The sequence below is a fragment of the Saccopteryx leptura genome, chromosome 3 (assembly GCF_036850995.1).
Source record: "Saccopteryx leptura isolate mSacLep1 chromosome 3, mSacLep1_pri_phased_curated, whole genome shotgun sequence".
Classification (NCBI taxonomy): domain Eukaryota; kingdom Metazoa; phylum Chordata; class Mammalia; order Chiroptera; family Emballonuridae; genus Saccopteryx; species Saccopteryx leptura.
Window position 1 is genome coordinate 57,333,542 of NC_089505.1, and position 17,315 is coordinate 57,350,856.

Sequence of the window (17,315 nt, forward strand, 5' to 3'; positions counted from 1 at the left end):
TTTCACCCTAGGGCACCTTGCTGTCTAATTGTTACCCTAACTCTGCATGTTTTCGCAGCATATTCCCACATATTGCAATTTAGAAAATCATAGGGAGGGAGGTGACTGTGGTTATTAAAGGTAGCAAGAGGGATTCTTATAATGGACCTGCTCAGTGTGTTGACTGTAGTGGTTGTCACACAAATCTACATGTGATAAAATTGCATAGAACAAAACACACACAGATAAGCACATGTTAAAATAGTGAGTTCTGAATTAGGTTGGCACATTTTATTGATGTCAGTTTCCTGGTTATGATATTATACTGTGGTTATTCAAGATGTTGCCATGGAGGCAACTGGGGGAAGTTGGGGGGGGGGGGAAACTGGGGGAAGTGTACACAGGCTCTCTCTACACTATTTCTTATATGTGACTCTACTATTAATTAAAAGGTTCTTAAAAGTATATAGTCTCTGACATTCTGTAGAATAAAATCTAGTAATAGAAAGAGATTATAAAGAAATAAACACACAAAATGTAATAACTACTATAATGTAGTAGAAAAAAAGTACCATAAATGTGTGCAAATATTGGAATCTAGTCTGTATTCAGGGGTCAAGAAAGACCTCCCTGAGGTTGTAACATTTAAAGTGAAGCATAAGAATGAATAAAAATTGGCCAAACAAGAAAGGAGGAGAAAGACAAAATATTTTCACCTTTGAAAAAGTAGAATCTCAGCAGAGAATAGTGATACTAAGAAAGCTTGACAGAAAGTAATACTGAAGAAATAGTTTGGGGACAGGTCATACTAGATTAAGTAGGATTACAGGAACCTTTTTATGAGAATAATGGAAAGCCACTAAAATGCTTTAAGCAAGGAAGTAATAGCAAATTTATATTTTTAAACTATTACTTTGCCTTTCAGGCAGAGAACAGCTTGGCTGGAAAGAATCCCTGAAAATATGCAGAAAAAGAAGCTGGCATAGGAGCACAGGTTAGTAATGGGGCCCTTGAAATTGGGTGGGGGCAGTGAACATGAGAATAAGTGAATGGATTCAAGAAATACTGCACAGGTTTGGTAATGATTTAAATGTGAGATGTTGATATCATAGATTCTACCCAGATTTTGGCATGAGCAATGGAGTAGATGGAGAAGCCACATTCCTAGGTGGGAAAAATAAAAGGAAGTGCAGATCTGAAGTCAGGTAGGGAATGGTATCGTTCCATTTTAAATCTAAGATAAGGTGCCAATGAGACTTCAAAATGGAGAGGTCAAATAATCAAGTAAAATCTTCCAACTGTAACAAAGAGAAAGAGCTTTGACTCAGGAATAGAAGTTTTTGATCTTTATCCACAATAAATATATTTCAAGACCCCTAGTGGATATCTGAAACCAGATAATACTAAACCCCATATATACTGTGTTTTTTTTTCTATACATACCTACATGTGATGAGGTTTAATTTATAAATTAGACACAGAAAAAGATTGACAGCAATTATAACAAAATAGGACAATTAGAACAATAAATTATCATAAAAGTTATGTGAATGGCTTTGGGGTCTTAAGTAATATAAGAGTTGCTTAAACACAAGCACTGAGATACTATGACAGTAGATCTGATAACCAAATCCCTACAAAGTGTATGATGGGCGGGGAGCATATACAGCTTAGATATACTGGACAAAGGAATGATTCACATCTTGGGTGGGACAGAACAGGATGGCACATGATTTTATCAAACTATTCATCACAACAGCATGCAATTTAATACTTATGAATTGTTTATTTCTGGAGTTTTCCATATAATATTTTCGGACCATGGTTAACGCAGTTAACTGAAAACATGCAAGCAAAACTATGGATAAGAAGGGACTACTTAGCCCTGGCTGGTTGGCTCAGCGGTAGAGCGTCGGCCTGGCGTGCGGAGGACCCGGGTTGATTCCCGGCCAGGGCACATAGGGGCAGCGCCCATTTACTTCTCCACCCCTCCGCCGCACTTTCCTCACTGTCTCTCTCTTCCCCTCCCGCAGCCAAGGCTCCATTGGAGCAAAGATGGCCCGGGCGCTGGGGATGGCTCTGTGGCCTCTACCTCAGGCGCTAGAGTGGCTCTGGTCGCAACATGGCGACGCCCAGGATGGGCGGAGCATCGCCCCCTGGTGGGCAGAGCGTCGCCCCATGGTGGGCGTGCCGGGTGGATCCCACTCCGGCACATGCGGGAGTCTGTCTGACTGTCTCTCCCTGTTTCCAGCTTCAGAAAAATGAAAAAAAAAAAAAAAAAAAAGAAAAAAAAAAAAGAAGGGACTACTTAGATGATTTTTTTATTTGTATCTACTTTTAGTAATGATATGCTATGAAAAAACTTGGCATACCATCACAGCCATTTTAAAGGGAAGACTACTTTTGCATGTTGTCTGGCTGTGTAAGCTACCGATAGAAGAACACAGGATTCAGCCATGCCTTGGACAATATTTAAAGAGGGTGTTTATAGTCATTGAGGGAGAGAGGGAAGAAAAAGCAAAGAAGTGGTACAGAGAAAATTTCTGGTAAATTTAAACAAAGATCAAGCAGACCTAGAAGAAGCCGTCAGAAAGAGAGAGTGAAAATCCAAGAGTGAAGTGGGGAAGCCAAGGGAAGAGAGTGTATCAAGAAAAATAGTAAACGCGGTTAAGTACTCTGCGAGAAGCCAGGTCAGACGAGGCATGGAAAATGGAAATGACTGCCTGACCTGTGGTGGCGCAGTGGATAAAATGTCAACCTGGAAACGCTGAGGTTGCCGGTTCAAAACCCTGGGCTTGCCTGGTCAAGGCACATATGGGAGTGGATGCTTCCAGCTCCTCCCCCCTTCTCTCTCTCTCTCTCTCTCTCTCTCTCTCCCCCCTCGCTATAATGAATAAAATAAAATATTAAAAAAAAAGAAAGAAAATGGAAATGACTGTTGAATTAAACAGCATGATGATCGTTTATTTATAACTGGGATGAAGAAAGGGAGAAGGGATACAAGTGGAGGTAGGCTTGTACCTTTGGAGGAAGATAAAGGAGTTTTAGTCAGGTGGTATAGATTCTCTCTACAAAAGTATAGACACTGAGAAAGGAGATTTGAGGAAGGTGTAAAATTATTGCAAGAGAGGGTCATGAGAAGACCAGAAAATCAGTTCAACTACAAATGGTCCCCAGCTTATGATGGTTCAACTTCAAAGTTTTCAACTTTAGGATAGTGTGAAAATGGGTATGTGTTCAGTGGAACTATGCAGACAGTTTCCGGGTTATAAATGAGATAGGTTCTGTCAGTTTATTCTTAAGTTGTTTGTAAATTGAAACAGGTACATTTACCTATTAAATGCAACTTAGACAGATGTTTGTCTTAACATTTAATTTTACCTGCTGTACATATAAGTACTTAAACATTTTCAAACACAACCTTAAACAATCCTAGATTATGCGGAAGATGATGGACTTGTTGGAGGGGATAGGACTGATGTTAGAGGCAGGGTTTGATTCTGCTGCTGGAGTCAGCGTCTTGAAGTAGGCATGGAGGGAGGTTTGTACAGAGCTTTTCTTTTCCTCATCATAAATGGCCCTGTAGCTTCTCAGATCTTTGGTAACTGTATGGTAAGCTTTGGCGAACCTCTCTGTATCAGGATTGCGCTCCTCTAACTTTGCCTTTCCTGCTTCAAAGAGATGAAAAGCATCAGCTAACACTTCTGTAGAAAACTTACTCAGTTCTGGAGTTTCTAGGTCCCTGTTTTCTTCCCTAAATGCTATCATCTGCTGTTCTAGTTCTATAAGGTCTTCGTTGGTTAGTTTTATGTCATGAGAACCAAATAACTCGATGATATTATTTTCACAGATATCCAGTAGCATTTACCGTGTTCTGTTCATAAGTATGAGCTATATAGTTGGGACAGGTATTTGTAACTTGGGGACTTACTGTACTTCTAATTTTTAATTTTGATCTTTTCCTGGGCCACTGATATGTGGTGCAATACACTCTCATGAGACTGGGCAGCAGGCAGCTCCCAGTCAGCCATGCAGTCACAAGAGTAAACATCCAACGCTCTGCAGTGTACTGTGTTGCCAGCATTTTTTTGGATATTATTTTCAGTAAATTACTTGAGATATTCAACACTTTATTATAAAATAGGCTTTGTGTTGGATGATTCTGTCCATCTATTAGCTATTTCTAAGTGTTCTGAGCACATTTAAGGTAGACTAGGCTAAGTAATAATGGTTGCTAGGTTACATATTAAGTACAGTTTAGACTTAAGATATTTTCAACTTATAACAGGTTGATTGGGATGTAACCCCATTGTCAGTAGAAGAGCATCCGTACTGAGGTAGATTATTCTTTTAAATTTAATAAGTGGAAATTATCCAAATTTTCTCTTGGATGAGGAGAGACAATATTGCAAAGATGTTAATCTTATTCATATCTGTCATTGTATTACATTGTATTGTATTTGATGTGAAAATCATAATTTTTATTTAAATTACAATTGTATTTCTCACTTGTAGAAGAATTAAATGTCTCAGGCACTGGGTTAAATGTTCGTAAAACCCAGTCAAAATCACAAGTTCAGAGGAATTTGCAAAATGACTGTAAAACTTATCTGAAAAATAAACATGAGAGAAGAGCAAAAAAAATTCTGGGAAACAAAATAGTAAGTGTGGATTAACCAACTGTAATTGTGGTTTGCAACAACAGAGAGTTCAATGGGAAGAACTCAGCAATGATCACAAGTTTACAACAGGGTGACTTCAAAAGTTGGGTTTTTCAAATCAATGGAAAGAAAAACAGGTTTACAATAAAAGGTTTTGGTTACACCTAGATAGCCATTTGGAAAATAAAGCCACACCTCTGGATAATTACTTTTCCCAAAATCAGATGGATCAAAGATATACATATTAAAACATTAAACTATAAAAGAAAGAAGTAAACTACATAATATTGTATTGAAAAGACCTTTTAAAATATAGAATAATGTTCATCATTGACTTGTCAAAAACAAACACATATTCACACATACAAACAATGCCAAAAGATGAATGTTAAACTGGGAAAAATATTGTCAATTTTCAGAATGAAAGATTGAGCTCTGATAGATCAATTAAAAATATGAGGAGCCCATATTACTGAGAAGGGCAAGTGACAGAGAAGGACAGCTCAGAGAGAAAAAACCCACATGGTTAGTAAACATGTGAAAAGATACCAAAGTTTGTAACAAATTTTAAAAAGCTAAATTTAAAACAAAAAAGAAACATTATTTCTACTTATCTGATTAATACAATAAACATATTTTTGAGTACTTTCTATGTGCCAGGTGTTTTTTGTATTTTCTTATGAGTATATTTTACGTATTTCTTGTGAGCATATTTTCCATAATAAACTACACATTTTAAATAATATGATCAGTAGTGAACAGATGCCTCTAAGGAGCATGATAATGCTTGAAAGGTGTTTTGTTTTTAAATAGGTCAATCTTGCTCTCAGTAATCTTGTTTATATAGTAATCTTGTTTATATGCTTAATTTGATTAGTACATTCTCTTTTATAGGATGTACAATTTTCATAAACAATATTTTTAAATGCTTACAAAATTAAATCTTTTCCTCCATTTAATTATATTTTATTTAATTGACAGTATTTCTGAGAGTGCAAAGTTAACTGGAATGTTAAAGGCAAACCAAACCAGAATCATAGCCCAGACTCTTCTATCAGCTGAAGATGAGATCAATGATGAGGCTAGTATTTCATTTCCTCATCTCTTCTTTTTTTCTTTCAACAAATATTTATTGTCTACTCTGTGCAAGGTACAGAGCTAGGTACTGGGGATATTATAATGAATGAGAGAGAGAATCTGTACCCTTAGATTTTTCTAACTGGGACCACAGGGAAGTAAACTGACAATGATAGCACTTTGTTACAAAAACTTGCATTTGTTTTTTTTAATACAATTTTTACAATTACAGTTCACATTCAGTATTATTTTGTATTACTATAGTTTCAAGTGTACAGCAGAGTGGTTACATAGTCATACACTTTACACAGTGAAAACTTGTATTTGTATTAAGTTACCAAAATCTCCCTTTTGCCTTCATTCTTTCAATCTGAGGACATGGTAGTGCTGTCCAGGGTGACATGTTACTTCTGAGACTATACTAAATACTCATTTGAGAGTAATTGAGGCAACTATATAAGGTATCTTTTTAAATAATATGTGATAGCTAAATGCAGCTAGGGCCATGGACTTCCTCCAATTTAGTAAGACTAAAATTTTTGGCAACATGAGAGAGATTTTCCAGGTTCAAATGAATCATTAGAGATGAGTAAATCACAGCCATAACAAATGTCCTATAATTAAGAAGATAAAGATGTATTTTAAGCATCGTAAATCTCAGAATAACCCCAATATGTGTCTATTTGTCTTTGTCAACAAATACTGGAAAGAGCCAAAAGACTTAGTCAAACATAATTCCAAATAGTCTATGCTTTTACAACCCACTAAGCTAATATATACTTTCTTAGGAAAGAAACCTCCTACTACATATACTAAAGAATTAAAATAGTTTCATAATATATGTTTATAGAGTTCCTAAATTATATCAGATTGAACCATATGGAATTGCCAAAATTTTTTCTTTTAACCTACAAAATTGGTGATTTCATGTGGTTTATACTAATAGAATGGCATTATTTCAGTTCCTGAGAGGAGATCTGTAAGGAACGAATAATTTATAGAGCTTTTGCTGTGAGCCACTCAGTACTAAGCCCTGTCTGACATCAATCCAAGATCTTTACCTGGGGTCCACTGACTCCCCTCAAGTAGTTCAAGGCTAGACTGGAAAATGAACTTTGAACTTGGATAAAAAATTTTACAATTTATACCTGACCAGGCGGTGGCGCAGTGGATAGAGCATCGAACTGGGATGCGGAGGACCCAGGTTCAAAATCCTGAGGTCACTGACTTGAGCATGGGCTCATCTGGTTTGAGCAAGGCTCACCACCTTGAGCCCAAGGTCACTGGCTTGAGCAAAGGATTCACTCGGTCTGCTGTAGCCCCCTGGTCAAGGCACATATGAGAAAGCAATCAATGAAAAACTAGGTGCTGCAATGAAGAGTTGATGCTTCTCATCTCTCTCTTCCTCTCTGTCTCTCTCTATCTTTGTCATACACAAACAAAAAAAAATTTTCCATTTATTTTCACCAACCTGTAACTTGAACTTTTCATTTCTTTCCAATGCTAAGACAAAGCAGCCAAATTTGTTTATATCATCTATACCTTTGTCACCAATAGAAATCACAGATATTTTAATATTGCTTTATACTTGGGACAGCTATCACAAAAGAGTGACACTTATTACAAACTTGAAATTTCCTGTTGATATTATATCTACTTTTAGATCTTATTTTTTAATGCATTTATTAACAATCACAAGTTTGCTTTAAAAAATATTTGGATAACTGTATTATGATTGTTGTACTTTATCATATTATATATTTTATTTTATATATTTAAAGTATTTTATTCTGAGGTGTTCCAAGGGCTTCCCCAGACTGTCAAATGAGTCCATGGCACAAAAAGTTAAGAACTCCTACTACCTCTTGATGCTTGTAGCTACCCTGCATAATAGGTAGTATTATCACCCTGAATGCATACAGAAAAAAAGTTTCACCCATTTTATGAAAGTACACAACTAACAGCACAGCCAGGCTTCAAAATGAGTCTGATTCCAAAGCCCATGCTCTTAACCTGTACCTCTACCTCCTGGAAATTTCCAGGTGACCAATGGAGATTATAATTGTCAAGATACTGATGACTGTCCCTGGCCGGTTGGCTCAGTGGTAGAGTGTTGGCCCAGCTTGTGGAAGTCCTGGGTCCAATTCCTGGTCAGTGCACACAGGAGAAGTGCACATCTGCTTCTCCAACCTTTCCCCTCCCCTTCTCTCTCTGTCTCTGTCTCTGTCTCTCTCTCTCTCAGTCTCTCTTTCCTCCAGCAGCCATGGCTCAATTGGAGCAAGTTGGCCTCAAGTGCTAAGGATGGCTCCCTGGCCTCACCTCCGGTGCTGAAATAGCTCGGTTGCTGAACAATGGAGCAATGGCCCCATATGAGCAGAGCATCACCAGGTGGATCCCAGTTGGGGCACATGTAGGAATCTCTCTCTGCCTCCTTGCATCTCACTTAATAATTAAAAAAAAAAAACTTTTTAAAAAAGATACTGATGATCATCAAATAATGTTTGTGTGAAGCCAAAAAAGTATGTTTCATGCTATAGCCAGAACTGTATAACAATCCACTTAAAAAGTGTTGTTTATGGCACTCATAAGTTTGTAACATGAACAAGAAGACATCAAATAGTAAGGAGAGTGAGCCCTGGGTGATAGGCAGTGCTGCGAGGGGGTGAGGCCTCAGAGACCCGGAGGAGGAACTGTCAGAGGTAGACAGCCTGGCACAGGGAGGTGTGACAAGGTTGCAGATAGTGAAATTTACTTGTTAGTCAGTCGCCAACCTCTGCTTTTTTTCATACTTCTATTTTTATTGTTATTTCTGTCTTCTGTCTCTATTTAGTTTAGTTTCTAATTCAGACTTTTATCCCACTTCTCCATGCACCAGCCAATTTTCAGCTTGAAATAGAGGAAAACATGGCAGGTTATAACATGAAATTCAGGTTCATACATATATCCATCTATCTGAGCTTTCATCGTAATTTTTAAATTGAGTTATGATTGATATGTAACATTATCAGTTTAGGTGTGCAACTTAATGATTTAATATTTGTATGCAATGTGTTGTGAAATGATCACAGTAAGTCTAGTTAACATCTGTCATCATGTATTAGTTACAAAATTTTTTGGTGTGATGACAACTTCTAAGATTTACTCTTTTATCAACTTTCAAATATAGAACACAGTATTCTTAACTGTAGTCACCATGCTATACATTACATCCACATAACTTATTTATTTCATAACTGGAAGTGTGTACTCTTTGACCCTCTTTACCTATTTTGCCCACTCCCACATCCTGTCTCTGGCAGCTATCAATCTGTTCTTTGCATTTGTGAACTTATTTTTTTTCCTTTTGGGGATTCCACATATGAGTGAGATCATTCAGCATTTGTCTTTCTCTGTCTGGCTTATTTCATTTAGCATAATGCCCTCAAGGTTCAGCCATGTTGTTGCAAGACTTTCTTCCAAAACTGAATAATATTCCATTGTGTGTGTGTTTGTGTCATATTTTAAAAAATCCATTCATCCACTGATGGACACTTAGATTGTTTCCATATCTTGGCTACTGTAAATAATGCTGCAATGAACATAGAAGTGCATATATATTTTAGAGTTAGTGTTTTTGTTTTCTTTGGGTAAGTCCCAGAAGTAGAATTGTTGATGATATGGTAATTCTAGATTTAATTTTTTGAGAAACTTTCATATTGTTTTCCATAATGCCTGATCAATTTATATTCCCACCAGCAGTGCACAAGGGTTCTCTTCACATCCTCACCAACACTTATATCTTGTCTTTTTTATAATAATCATTCTAGCAGGTATGAGGTGATACCTCATTGTGGTTTTGATTTGCATTTTCTTGATAAGTAATATTGAATGACTTTCCGTATACCTGTTGGCCATTTCTATGTCTCCTCTGAAAAAATGTCTATTCAGATCCTCTGCTCATTTTTGAATTGTTTTTATATGGTTTTTACATGTGATAGAAAGAGACCCTAGATTCAAAGTGAGGCAGAGATTTCCCACTTAACTAGGAAAGCAGTAGGAATCCCATACATATCTTTTATTTCATACTTAATATATTCAACCATTATTTATTATGTCAAAAGCCTAGTCTTGGGGGTTCCCAAGTAACTGTTTTATCAGGATAAGCAGATATTGACAAATACCAGCCTTCCAAACTCTACTCTTTCCATTCATGTAAGAATAGATTTAGATGTGATAGCCATCTTCACTTTCCTTAAAGAACAGTGAGGATCTCCAGGGAACCTCAATACGACAGGGACACCCTGGCTGGGAAATGGCCCACTATGCCAACAGAAACTGAGCTCCCTCTGCAGTTCTTCCTCTTCTAGATTCGCTGCTGTCAGGCTCCAACAGCATAGTGGGTTACAGACCATGGTCTGCTTTCAGATAACCTGAATTTAAACTCCCATCTCTATATTCCTAGAGAGATAGCCTTGGACAAGTTAGTCAACCTCTTTGTTTCTTAGTTTCTTCATCTGTAAATGAAGTTGATAACATTACCTTCTATCTAAGGATGTTGTTGGGATGTTTGCAAAGTCATAGGCATATAACTTTATAAATGCCAGCCATCTCTATCACGGCTAGTACTAATGCCACTACTCTCTCTGGGCATCCACTTTGCCTGTTCAATGACACCAGCAAATGCTACCTCAATGAGGAAAGGAAAGTTTCAGAGTGATAGAGCTGATATTTCTCCTGTCAGTTATAGGTTTTTTTATGATAGGGGAAATTATGAAGCAAATTTACCCAGCTATTTGGTTATACAGAAAGGCATATTCTAGAAGGGCTGACTCAGTGATAGAAACAGGTCCTTCCAAGAAAAGTCACATTCTAACATAATGTGAAACTTTGGTTTTCAAGGCTATGCTAGCAAAATAACTCATTTTAAAGCTATGGATATTTGAGCTTTATTCATGCTGTTCTTGATGTTTATGTTCTAGGATCAGTGTATAGTTGAAACCATGTAATAATTATGAACTTCTGAAAATTGAAGCCCCTTTGATGGACTCAAAATGGAGAGATTGGAAAATCAGCTTCTTTCGAGCACTTACTATGCGTCAAGTGCGGTATATGGATTTTTATGCATTATCTCATTGATCATCATGGAGCTCTACGAAATACAAATTGTGGCTCCACTTGAATAGGTGAAAAAATGGAATTTCATAAAATTGAGTAATTTTTCAAAACTAAACACAACCAGAAAAGGCAGTGTCATGACTTGAATGCTGGGCAACGTGACTGCGGGGCCACACCCAGTCATAGCACTACCCTGGTTACCTCCTGCTGTGTTAAATGTGCTGCTTAGGTGGGGGCTGCAGAGTGTTGGCCTCGTCTGTGGAAACCACCTCCTCTGCCCCCAGATCATAAAGTAGCTTATATTCGTTATCACTGAATTTCAAAAACTCACATGAGATTTGAATCATTATTGTTTAAATTTATTGATAATACCATAATTTTTGCTAAAACTGCCTAGAATTCATGGCCACCTAACACAATGTTGTGTCAAAGGTTAAGCAGAAATTAGAAAGTGAATGATTTAACTTAAAATAACATGCTGACTCTTAGATTTCTCTGGATAAGAATAAAGTGTTCCAGCAGACATTTGTCAAAGTCCACCAGAAGGAATGTATTATCTTTTTCTGCTGAACTCCTAGCTCACCAGACAAGGCTTATTGCAGAAAAAGAAAGTCAAGAGGTTATCTCCCATAGACAGTAAGAGACTCAATAGTCGGGGAATAGAGCTTTGCATGAAATTCTTAAAGATCTTTGGGATAATGGTTTTAAAAGTGAACTTTTCGTTCTATTAGGTATTCATGAATCATACCATAAATGACTGTCAAGATTGTAGTTAGCACGGGTATTAATCATTTCATAGCTCTGTGCTTATGTTCACCTCTTTTCAGAAACAAATTTTCCATATTTCATATTCCCTGCTGACTTTTAAAATAAAATTTAGATGAGCTTTGAAAAGTGCTTTGGGCTCATTCAGTAAAGCTAATCCCATCAAGTGAAACAGAGCCAAGAATGAATGGCCTATAGTATTTATCTTCATTACTGTACACAGGTTTTCTGATCTAAATTCTCTATTCAAACATACTTAGCTCCTAAGAAAGCAGGTTCTACAATGATGTTTATTCATTTTTTTATCCAATCAATAGCCTGCCGTTTTCTGGCAAGAACAGAGAAGGTCATCCTTCGGGGTGCTAGGGATAGGATATCAATGAGGATACTCATAGGCCAGCTCCCCTGATGACCACCACGCTGGCACATAGCCCCCAAAGAAAGCTTGATCAGAGAATGAAATTGCTGCCGAACAATTTAGCTGTTGAAAACCCTGGGCACCTTTCTTTCAGAAGGTGATTGTGAACAGATATAGTAAATTACCATTTTAAGTAAGCAGGAACCGAGTAGCCACAATAAAAGCATTACCAATATAGCTGACCAAAGAAAGGCTGACTTGCTGGCCTCAGTTTGCCTTCTGTGACGGCTGAGACCGGGACAGCATCTCACTAAGAGGTCCTACGGGCTGCTGCGGATTCTGCCAGGGCTACAAACTGGCCTCAGAAGAATTTAATCCTAGAGCAGTTTGAAGACTTTGTGAAAATAATTGTTAAAGATTGGGGAGTGTTGGGCAGATAAAATGTATTATGCTCACTTTGTTAAAGATGACGCCGCCCACATGGAGGCCGTTGCCCAGGTGATATTAATGTGTGTTGGGGGCAGGCAGGATCGTTGTAGCCTGGGGCTTGGTTTTGGGATTAAGCCTTTCCCACCATTTTTGATGTGGGGTGGTACAATCCAATCATGCCTCAGAGAAGTGACTTTGTATTAGAGACTTCCCTATTTTGTATATTGGATTAAAGGTTTGGATTTCTACACTATAAAATAGGGGCAGAACAAGAGCTTGCTCTCTTGGTTCCTGGGATGATTAGCATGAGAGAGCAGAGGGAGCAGAGCAGAGAGCAGCGGAAAGAGGCCATGTGGCCAGGAGAAGCAGCCAAGATGGCGGAGTGCTGAGTGAGATGCCAGTTTGTGCAGAGTTTGTATCTGGGATAAGGAAGGAGATGGGGAACTGAGGAGAATAAGGCTGGTGAGCTAGAAACCTTTGATTCTAGGAAACTCGGATTAGTCAGTGGCTTTGTGAGCACTGAATGTGAGTGGGTTTTGGAGCCCAGTGTGTGTTTTTACTTGCCCGCCGGGTGCAAGCTAGGATTAAAGAAAATGGCCTATCAGTTTTTGGCTCCGTTGTTTCTTTACCGACTGTCCAAATCCAATGCGAACCTGCATGGGCCAGGCGGCTGCTGTGATGGTGGCCATGGATACTGGCTTTACAGGGAGGAATTAGAATCTAGTTTCATTTCTCTAGATCTTATTTTAGGGAACTATTCTTTGCCGTCCATTTGGGATTTGAAATAACATAAGAATCATTTTCTAAATAAAGAGCTGAGGAGAAGGGCTAAGTTAAAAGTGCCCTGCAACAGACCTTCCTGGCTTTTAGAAAAGTCAGTATCATATATAATTTGACTCAAGATATATTTGTCAATGCCTTTTATCTACTGCACTCTGCATACAATACTGTTTATCAAATCATAATTTAAAAAAATGAAACTATACAATTTTTTCCAAATAAAAGGCAAAAATATCAAAATTTCTTTGTACGTATAATCTATCTTTCTATTTTAACTTTCTAATGTATTTTGACATAGTGCAGGTCAGAGAACACAAACAAAAATCATACCATTCCTCAGGGAACTTTGAAGCAAGAGGAGATCATGGTTTCTAATTAAGTCATGTGACGATCTACCTATTAACCAGCTTTTCAACCATTATTTCAAAGTCTTCACCCAGTTTTGAAATCTTAAAGGGCTGTATTTCTCCTTGGCCCAAGAATACCATTCACATGAGTATGAGTGAAATGTATTCTCACAAGCAAAGGGCAGTGTGTAACCCTAATTCTGCAAGAATAAAAAACATTATCTTAGGTCCTGGCTTATCATAAGCTAACTTATCTTATCTATGATGCACCTTGACAAATTTTCTGTTTCTATCAGTTAGATAGTGCCTTGTCTAAAACTCTGAGATAAGGGCTTTCATTCACATAGTCTTTTTTTTTTAATAGCTTTATTCACTATCAAGTAAATGCAGATGGAGCATAATTAGAAACTGCTTCAGCAGAGATCAGAAGTGTTTGTGAAATAATGGTGTAGACAAAGAGAACCAATCTCAGAAAAATAACTAACTGCCCTCAAATATATCAGAAAGCTGAATCTACACTTTATTTTCTTAAGGCCCAGGGTTCACTTGAACCAATGTTTCCCTAAATTCTTTATTCATTCCACCAACTGACAGAAATGGATGCTATGGGGGAAAGGAGTAGTAAATGGTGCAGGGCAGAGGTTACTTTGAAAAGGTTATCCTTAATCATAATAGCAAAATCAAGGAAAGAGAGCCACAGAGCCCTGCAAATATGGTAAGTCGTCTGCTTGAGGGATGTCCAAGTTAGAAAATGAAGCTTACGTATGTATTGATATCTGTTTCTAAAAGGTAAAAGGAAGGCACGGCAGGGGAGAGAAAGGGGAGAGAAACTTCTTAGGCAAGAGCAGCTGTGTTGACAGCTCCCAGGCAGGAGGGCTTAAAACTGGCAGGTTCCCTGGCACACAGCAAGGGCACAGTGGCCTCCAGTTTGTAGAGAGTGATAATGGCAACATGCAGTAACTGTCAAACCCTCTAGAGTTAGTTCATATGAGCTTTCATGACATTGTTTGAATGTTCAATACAAGATGAAGAATGAATTAGGAACCATTTGTTTCTATCTTATTGATGCAAATCTTGAGACAGGAAGAATTGCTAGCATGACTAGCACAGGACAGAACTGTGTGTCAAAGCCATCTCTTTTGATTCCATGTATTGGAATCCATGGGAGTCTGAAAAGATCAGAGTAATAGGCTTTATTGAAAGGAAGAAAGGAACCCTGCTGGGCACTTCTCCGGGGAGAAGAGCACCAGTACAAGCTAGAGGGGACGAATGTTATAGGGTAAGGAAGAATTTCGAGTATGTGGGTGTTGAATCAAAAGTCCTGGTATGTCTAGAATGCTTCTCCTTGGGGCGGCTTGCCAGCTTCTTGGAATTCCTCTGTCTCAGGGGTGATAGTGCAGTAAGGGTGAGTTCTGACAAATAAGCAGATCATCAAGAGGGCAGTTTGGAATTCACGCATCTATCATTTCTCAATTCTGTGGTTACATATAAAAGAAAGGCAGTTATTAATTTTATAATATACGGTGAGGGGTGACAAGGAGAAAAAATTGGAAAATTATTGCTTCTTCTAGAGAGAACTCAAGAAAAGAACCTTGCCAAGCCAAGTTTCTCATCCAGTTAAGGAGGTCATCAATTTCCGTGCTGTGCGGTCTGAACCAGGAGAAGTCCTTGAAAACCTGAGTGAGGAAGTAAAAAAATTTTGCGAGGTAATAATTGTTAGTTGCTTGCTGCGAGTGCTGATAGAACAGGGTGACATGGTGATACATGGTCTCCTGGATGAGCCTCATGGACGTGCCGGGAGGACATGTGGAGATTTTTAGAGACAAGGAACCTGTTGGTGTAAGTTTTAGAAGGACTGAGTATGTGTGGTTTAAAAGGGAGGACATGTGGAGATTTTTAGAGATGGAACCTGTTGGTGTAAGTTTTAGAAGGACTGAGTATGTGTGGTTTAAAAGGAAGGGGGTTTGGAGAACATTCAGGAGGGAACTTCTCGGGCTGAGGGGCGCCTTCTTCCTGCTGTCATCCCTACCTATTTGATATTTCCCTCATGAAGTTCTCCTTGGGGTATTGAGGAATAGGAGTGTAGGAGCATCTGATTGTAGGTAATTTTAGAGATTTCTCTCATCTGGGCCTGTAGGGACTTGATAAAGAAGGGGCAAGTATTTGGAGATCAGGAATACAGAGATAAGGAGGGTTGTATAGTGGGGGGGGTGAAAGTTCTTCCATGGTAAAGTTAGAGATATTCTTTCCTGGCAGCCCTGGAGAGAGCAGTTAGCTTGAGCTAAAAGAAATGTTTCATGTCCATTTGTAGGCTCTTTTTCAGCCAAGAAGACCCAGCGATCTTGTCCCCTTACTATGTGAAGGGTAAAAGACTGAGAAGCGTTAAGAGGTGAATGCTATTTATTCTCCTAGTTCTTCAGGGATACAGGAGAGCTTTAGACCTGTAGGGGTTGAAAGATAGGATTTAGGAGGTTTGCTGATATAGGGTTTCAAATTTTTCTGTTTTGCGAGGGTTCAGGGTTGGTGTGTAGGGTTAGGTAAATTTTTCCAATTTTCTGATTGGCGAAGGTCTGCATGCAGTTCTGTAAGAAACTAGTGAACAAACATAAGAGGCAGGGTCCAAAAGTTAAAAAAATAAATAGGAGAGTGAGTGGACTAATGAAAGGCAATAGTCAAGACACCCAGTTTGTGCGAAACCACTGATTCTATGTTTACAAATTTGCTGGGCTTCAGAGAGAGAGAGAGAGTGGGAATAAGACAGGGAAGTGGCCAGTCCCCCTGCCCCTAGACCTACTTTTATAGAAATTTTTAAAGCAAGAAGGAGAGGAATTACCTGTATGGCTTGTTTGGTCCTTGGATTGACAGGTAGTGTACTAGGAACTGGAAGAGGCTCATGGGGTGGGATTAGGTTGATATTTGGGGTGAGATAGATTAGGTTACAGGTTTCTGTCCAATTAGTAGATAGACACATATAGATGTTGGTCCCACATGAGTAGAAAGCCCCTGATTGGGTGAGGTAGGTTGAGAGGTGAATAGAGAATTGATGGACAAGGGGTTGGTTTCATTTCTTTGTTTCCGAGCTCCAGATGGTCAGGGTAAAGGAAAGAGTCATCCCAATAAGTGGGGAGAGTAGAGGATTGTTAGCTAGGTTGACAAATTAAACATTCTTTGAAAACTAGTTTTCTGATTGTTCAAATTCTTTTTTCTTGGTACAAACCTCCTACAACCTGCACAAACCTTATAAACCTACAACTTTCATAAACTTTCTTATTCAGAAATAACTGGCCTTCATAACAACTTGCTTTTCCTTTTTCTTTCAAAAGTATTTCCATACCTTATACCTTCTATTATCAAAACCATAAAATTCCTTTCTAGTCAGAACTCTTAATTTAAAAATCTTTAACTTTTAGTGACAGTTAAGTTGACTTTCTTTGTACCCTAGTTTCCCTTTTCCCAAAGTCTGATCAAAAGAGTCCTTAGTTTCTTCATATATTCGCCATATGTAGACCAACCAGCTTCCAGTTTGTAGTTGGAGTAAGGCATGCTGTTTTTCTACTTTAGCAGCAGTGGGAGTTGTCAGGATCATGGTGTGTGGACCTGTCCACATGAAAGTCAGTCCTTGGGTGATGTAATGCTGGAAGCGCCTCTTGGACAGTCTTTGAACAGTTTTCTGAGTAACCTGTAAATCCTGCAAGTACTTAGGGAATGGGTGGTTACATTTCTACACTTTGCAGTTAGAGTTTAAGTCCTAGTGACCACTGCTTCTAGCTGGAATTAGCAGCAGGTCCCAGCCTACAATAGGCATGGTGCATTGAGGCAAGAGGA

General features: G+C 38.4%; 1 non-coding gene across 1 annotated transcript; it reads right to left on the reverse strand.

The window, feature by feature from the left end:
* Positions 1-2,302: 2,302 nt before the first annotated feature.
* LOC136401566 (small nucleolar RNA SNORA15) lies at positions 2,303-2,439 on the reverse strand. The gene has a single exon (XR_010750592.1). It is a non-coding gene; the product is annotated as a small nucleolar RNA SNORA15 (small nucleolar RNA).
* Between the last annotated feature and the right edge of the window lie 14,876 nt (positions 2,440-17,315).